This window comes from Lactuca saligna, chromosome 3 (assembly GCF_052625555.1).
Source record: "Lactuca saligna cultivar CGN05327 chromosome 3, ASM5262555v1, whole genome shotgun sequence".
Lineage (NCBI taxonomy): Eukaryota > Viridiplantae > Streptophyta > Magnoliopsida > Asterales > Asteraceae > Lactuca > Lactuca saligna.
The window spans coordinates 14,367,456-14,374,388 of record NC_136419.1 but is presented as its reverse complement, the minus strand read 5'-3'; positions in this window follow the sequence as shown (position 1 = coordinate 14,374,388).

The following is a 6,933-nucleotide window of genomic DNA, read 5'->3' as shown; positions in this document are numbered from 1 at the left end:
AATCCAAAGTTCGACGAGGATTGGTCGCTTGCGAGTAGTTGGAAGTATAGTATTGGAAATTATGGAAGTGTTTCCATATTGGATGGACGATATCGACATCATTACGAATAGATAAGATTCTATTAAGAATGAGTTGTCATATAGAAAATATGGAAGTGTGTCCATGTTGGGAAGTAAAATCTATGTCTAGATTAGAAACTTTATGCGAAAGGATGTTCAAAGGAATGTACTTTGAGTGAGAGACATCATATCTAAGGAATTGTCTTGTAACAATTTCCGATAGAGGAATTTGTAATATCATTGGCAATAGTCTTTGAGACTTTGGTGCAGTGACATTACAAAAGGATCGTTGCATAAAGTGTTAGAATCTAGTATATTCTATAAATAACAAGAATTTGACATTCTTACACTTAAGAAAATGGATTTGGTGTTGTAAAATGAGAATGATTGGAAATGTGTTCAATTTGTCTATTTCGCAAAAGTAAGAACCATAGGTAAACATTGTGTGCATGCTAGGAGCATGGGACAAGTGTTGGAATTCAAATGCGAAGTTGATTACCCGAAACGACAAATAATGAGTAATCGATATGGTGATAAATAAAACGTGTTTTGTTTATACTCAAAGGTTTGAGGCCATATGGGATTAGTATTATTCTTGTGTTTCACCTTGCATGTTTTGACTTCCAAAATAATTGAGTTTATTAAGAATAATCGAATTATTCAAACGGGCCACAGTCGTTCATATGTTGGAAGTAGATATGAATGAAGATTGTCGTGAATTGGTGTGTGGATTGTCTAAAAGAGTATTCGACATAAGAAAATGTTTGCTGCAACGTTCATGAGTGCTTATGAATATGATTTGAGCATTGGAATAAACCCACGCTCACTTGGATCACTCCATGAATTGTATTACGAGTGATTGGTGAGACGATAACATCTTATATTCTTGAAACCGAGATGTGTGAGTTGTATCTTGCGAATCGGTTGCACATTGATAATATGTAAACGCACTAGTAACTTGGTGTTATAAAACATATTGTTGTGTGTAATTCGGTGAGTGAGTGCAAGCAAGCATTGTATCAAAGTTTATCCGTTCCTTTTATCCAATGTAGGATAAAAGCGATATCTTTGGGCCCCTCGATGGTTTAGTGATGACATACGTAAATGCTCGGCCGGGCTAGGGCTAATTTGATTTGTTCAATTAGTCTGTCGTCATAAATCGGAAATCGAGATATAGTACAAAGAGAATGATTTGAAATCATATCTCATACGATATCTAGAATGGAGGAATATATGATCCCTTATCTAAGGACACGCGTATCTGATATGATCAGAGTTGACAGCGGCTTTGGAAAGCTACGATTGCAGATCGGGATCTGAAGTCATACGCAGAATAGTTGTTAGACTTATCCAAGTGGGAGACTGTTGGATTAGTGTCTAAGTCCATAACTATTTTGGTATGTACTTGACCCGATGGTGCATGGTCCTTTTGGGTTGCCTTCACCAAAGCAACTTGATTGGAGAAATGAATAAAGAGAGAGAGGATAATATGATTTATTAATATGTTATAAGGATAATTATTAAAGGAGAAATCATATTTGTTTAATTAATATTGGTCAATAATTAATTAAGAATTAGTTTTGTGATCAAATGTAATTAATTAAACTAGAGGGGCTGAATTGTAATTATGTGATAGTTACAAAATAAGGTAAGGATTATCTTATATATATGGTGAACGAATTTGAGGTGTAAATCCCTTAGAATTCGAGTATGATAAGGATTCAAGGATTATCTTATTGGTTGCGTAATGGATAATCAACTAGATAAGGATAATGACTGAAACCCTATCTCTACACCTATATAAACACCCCTAGGGCCATGAATTCGTGTATCCCTTCCCAAGAGGTCCTAGATACAAATTCTAACCTCTCACCTCTCTCTTTATACCTTCTCCATTTGCTTATGGTTTTTGTGAGCCATTAGAGGAGTGACACTTGTGACTCTAAGCATTCCAAAGTCAATACAAGGAGATTTGGGATTGTTATTGCTACATAACAATCAAGGTATGATCTTAAACCTAATTACATATTAATATGATTACTTGTATGTTAGAATTAGGGTTTATAGTCTTGGATTCAAAGCATGTACAATAGAGAAACCTAGATCCAAGCATTAGGGTTTGTATGAGCACATATGATGTCTTATGACCAAAACCCATCAATATCCTCAATACTTCCCATGCTTCTTTCCCGCCTAAAATTTTACAACTGAAGTTTCGACTTTGCCCTTCGTCCTTATGCGTGAAATTCATTCTTTTGCTTAACATTCTTAGTTTCTTCTTATCAATTTCTTTGATTGAGGAGATAAATTGTATTTAAATCATGCGTTATATTTCTTTTCAGTAAAGAAAATCGCTTGAAATCTTTCAGCAAATCATCTAAAATTGAATCGAAAGGGAAAATATATTTTCTCTGTCATCACCACGACAACATTACTGCTATATCACGATTGCTACTATGACATTTGCACCACCACCTCCATTTTTTCAACAACAATGTTTACCTAGTGAATCCAATGACCACATAAACTGAAGACGATAGTCAAGAATAGTGGATTTCGAAAAATAGTTAATTTTGATTTCAGGCTAATAATCTTCTTATTTAGCTTTTCCAATTCATTGTTTTAATTTAGGTTTATTGAAGTAGAGTCTCTAAATTCATTAGTTGGATTGAAGTTTTTTTTTTGTCTATATTTCATTTTAATATCTATATTCAAAGTATTCAGTTTTCATTTTAATTGGATTGCTAATGTTATAATCACGAGTATTTGTTGATAAAGTAACTTGCGATGTTTGTATAACTTTGAAACGTTGAAACAGTTTTCCTCAATCGAGAAAGATGTCATGGGAAATAAGGAGGTTTTTTCTACATGACAAATTTGCTCGAAAAATGTTTAATGAACTGGAGGAATCAATGTTCATGGTAAATATTAATGTCCGTTATATGTTTGATGATATGTCTATTACAGTTGCACCATGTTTTTCATTTAGTCTGTTCTCTGATTTCTTGATCATTGTTGTTCATTTTCATTTCATGCTAACATAAAGTAGAAGAAACTGCACTAGGTGTGACAACATGGATGATTTTATCCCTTTACAAAAGGTATCATCAATTTATTCTTCTTAGACAATCCTTTTAAGGTTTTATCTTTTCACAACACTTTCATTTGAATCAAATATAAATCCCATTTTTGTGCCTTGTCGTTTGTAGTCTCCAATGTTGTAACGATACTCTTGCAAGATGCGAAGTATGTAACTGTTTTTTATATAATTTTTTCTTACTTTCCTGCCCTCCATTATTACACAACAAATACTTTGAAATCTAAAATACTGTTGTGATATCTTATAGTCTGATCTTGAAGATGCAAAGTTAGAAGTTAAGAAGTGGCTTGCTTCATGTTGCTCAAATACAGGTAACTTAATGTAGTTATCTAAATCAAAATGCCATTTTCATATAGTTGGCTTGCTTCATGTTTCTTAAATTTTTTGTTTTTATATAAAAATCAATGTTTCTGTTATGAGGAACCCTTGTCATCTCTACCTGCTATTACACCAGGCATGCATTAAGCATTTTAAGTTTAAGTCTAGAAATCCTACAAATTCCTAGTTCGCTTAAACTAATGCTCTGATACCAACTGTGACATCCCCAAAATCATGGCCAGAAAAGACCAATTTTCATTTATGCTTTTAAAATAATTTCAAGAGTAAATCCTTTTGATTTGAAAGAGTTGCGGAATTTGTTCCCAAAAACAAAACTTGATAAAACAATGTTTACCAAAGCATTTCATAAAAGAAATGTATTTTTCATTATATAATCAAAACTCGGGGTGTCATGTTCCGATACAGACCAATAAGCATAAACGATAACATTACAAGTCATTCAACAAATATATATACATATACAGACTTGTAAACAAAACACCTTGATGGTTCATCCATCTTACGCCCTTGCGCCACTTCCTGTAATACAAATAAAACTGAGTGGGTCATGCTTGGGAGCCTGGTGAGCATATAGGATTTTCAACCCACAATAAATAATTAAATTAATTATTATCAACCAACAATAACCCAGTTACCCATTCCCGTTATTCTCACTTTATGTCCCTAAAATAACTAACACAAGGGACCTAATCTAAGAATATTTTCATCGGGGTGACAACACATGTTGCGGGGGTTCCTCAGCAATATAAGTCAAATAAGGCAACCATGAGGGGGATGGAATACAGCGAATGAACACCCAAGTTCATTAACACCTACAAGTTATGAGCTTGCTAGCGTTCCACAGGACTGTTTAGAAAAGTCCGTGGTCGTCATCTAATTCCGCTAGATGACTGGATCAAAACAACAACGAGGCCTCTCATCTGTTTATTACACACCAACTATCTACCCATGTTCTACCCAACATATTAGTAGATAAAAACATACATTTGTATACATATTTTCAAAACCTGTATAACATGCTTGATCAATACATTTTCCATATAACCAATGAGGCACACACACATAACACGTATTTCATATAGAAATAATCAGATCTGTAAGATAGAAGAAAGTGAATATACATTCACACACATAACAACAAAATATACACATAACACGTATCTCGTATAAAATACTCCATAATTATACGTTAGGAGAAAGTAACAACACACTCACACATATAAACAACAATATACTTAATACACTCAAACCATACTTGTATTATTATTGCGTTTATGAAAGGTAGTATACACTCACTTGATCAGAAGATGATCGGACAGCACTACGGCTCGTAAAAGTAGTAATCCTCAGCAGATCTGGAAGATCTCCACAAAAATCGAACTTCTCGCAGGCAGAGCTTCGGCTCGGAAACCGCACTTCTCGGGATCTCGGGACTTGCTTCGGGACTCGGGAATGATACCGGGGCTTCGGGGTATTTCTGGCACGCAAATCGAGGCAAAACGGGAGAGAGAATGGAGAAAAATAGCAAAGAAACTCGGCAGCCTCGCATATTATTTATAGGAGGCTGGAACCTCCTCGTACGCGGGGCGTACTGCTCCGAAATCGTAAGCGCATGCGTCATCCGAAGTCCTCGAGTGCGAATGTCAACATCTTCGTTGTACGCGGGGCGTACTCGAGTACGCTGGGCGTACTCGAGTACGCTGGGCGTACTCCAGATGAGTCCGGTGACTCGTCTTCAGATAAGGCCAGTATTTAATAATTAAATTTAATTATTAATTATTTAATAAACTTCGAAAATTCATATCTCCTTCATACAAACTCCGTTTTTGACGTTATTTATATCCACGCGAAGGTGAGACTACGCTCTACAACTTTCGTTTAGACTCCGTCGGCTAATTTGACTTTATTTTTATTATTTATTTTTAATAGGCCGGGACAGAAAATTTCGTTATAAATTCATAATTTCTTCGTTTGATGTCCGTTCTCGCCTAACTTTTTATCGCTTTGATACTAACAACGAGATCTTCGATTCTCGTTTAGATCACTAAGGCTAAATATCGCTCTAACGTAAATTTCACTTTTTACGTTAATCAGCGTTGTCGATTCTGTCGCGAAACTTCGACAGGTCATAACTTCCTCGTTATAACTCGGATTTCGGCATTCTTTATATCTTCGGAAACCTTGTTTCAACTACTACAACATTGTCTAAAGATATCAAGTTTATTTTACACTTAAATTTTGACGCTTATTTTTATTCTTAATTAATCAAACCACATAATTAAGCAATTAAGCACAAAACACATAATACTCAAATAATACACTTCTATTATTTCAAAACGGGTTACAAAGGTTAACTTAGACTATTACATTGCTAAAAATTGCAAGCCCAGAAACACAGGCGTTACATATGAGGACTGCTCAGCCTCAGTATCAAACGTGGAGTGCACAGAAGATTGTCAATGTTCGGGTCCTCAAACCCTTTCGGGAGGGTAACTTCACGAACGTCAGATTCAAAGTCTTAAGGGAGTCAGATAAAGCCGAACATGCCATTTCTCTCGCTGATCTTCCTAACCTAAATCCTCATGATTGGATCATCCTCCATAACATTCTCCTCACCAATGAAACTGAATATGGGCCAATCATAGATCACTTCAAGAGGATGTTGGTTTGTTATATCTTGGAGGTTGCCAAGTTGGATCAGGAAATTGCTAATGTACTTAGAAAGAAGCCCACCATCACCCCAGTCGGTTCTGCAAGCGATCTGAATAAAATGCAGATGGGGAGGATTGATCTGAAGCGAAACTCGGTTATGTTCACCAGGAAAGAAGGCCAGAAATGTCTGTTCGCTTTGGCTGACAAACATCTTTACACCACTTCGTGTCTGGAGCATATTCTGGGGATCATCAATCGGTGTAAGAAAAATTCTGAAAATGATAAGAAATACTTCAATGACATGGTCCACTGGTATATTCATTTCCGACGAACTCTTCTTGCCATCATTCCTTGCCAGTTCAAAACCACGAAGAAGGTTGGTGCAGTAGGATCCAGTAAGCCAAAGTAGGGTCTCGCCCCAATTGACGCAAAGGGGGAGATTGTTGGGTCCATTATGTGTTGCGTCTTGGGCTCGTTCCTTAGCCCAGTTTTGTATGCGGGTTGGGCCTGTCCATCCGTGATTTAATTATTAGGGTTTAGTATTTATAGATGATTGCATGCATCTTGGTACGTAGCTGTTTAGTCAATCATTCAAAGCGATTATTGTTTTTATCGATTGTAACTTTAAAAGCCTCTACAGTGGAAGTTCTTCATCGAGCTCTACTGAGGCGTGAATCTATTGAATCATTCAGCTCATTATTGATTCATTCTCTTTTTTGTTATTTTGTTTTCATTATTCTGATTAACCTGTGTAAGATCTAAACGATCAAAGAGATTTTCAT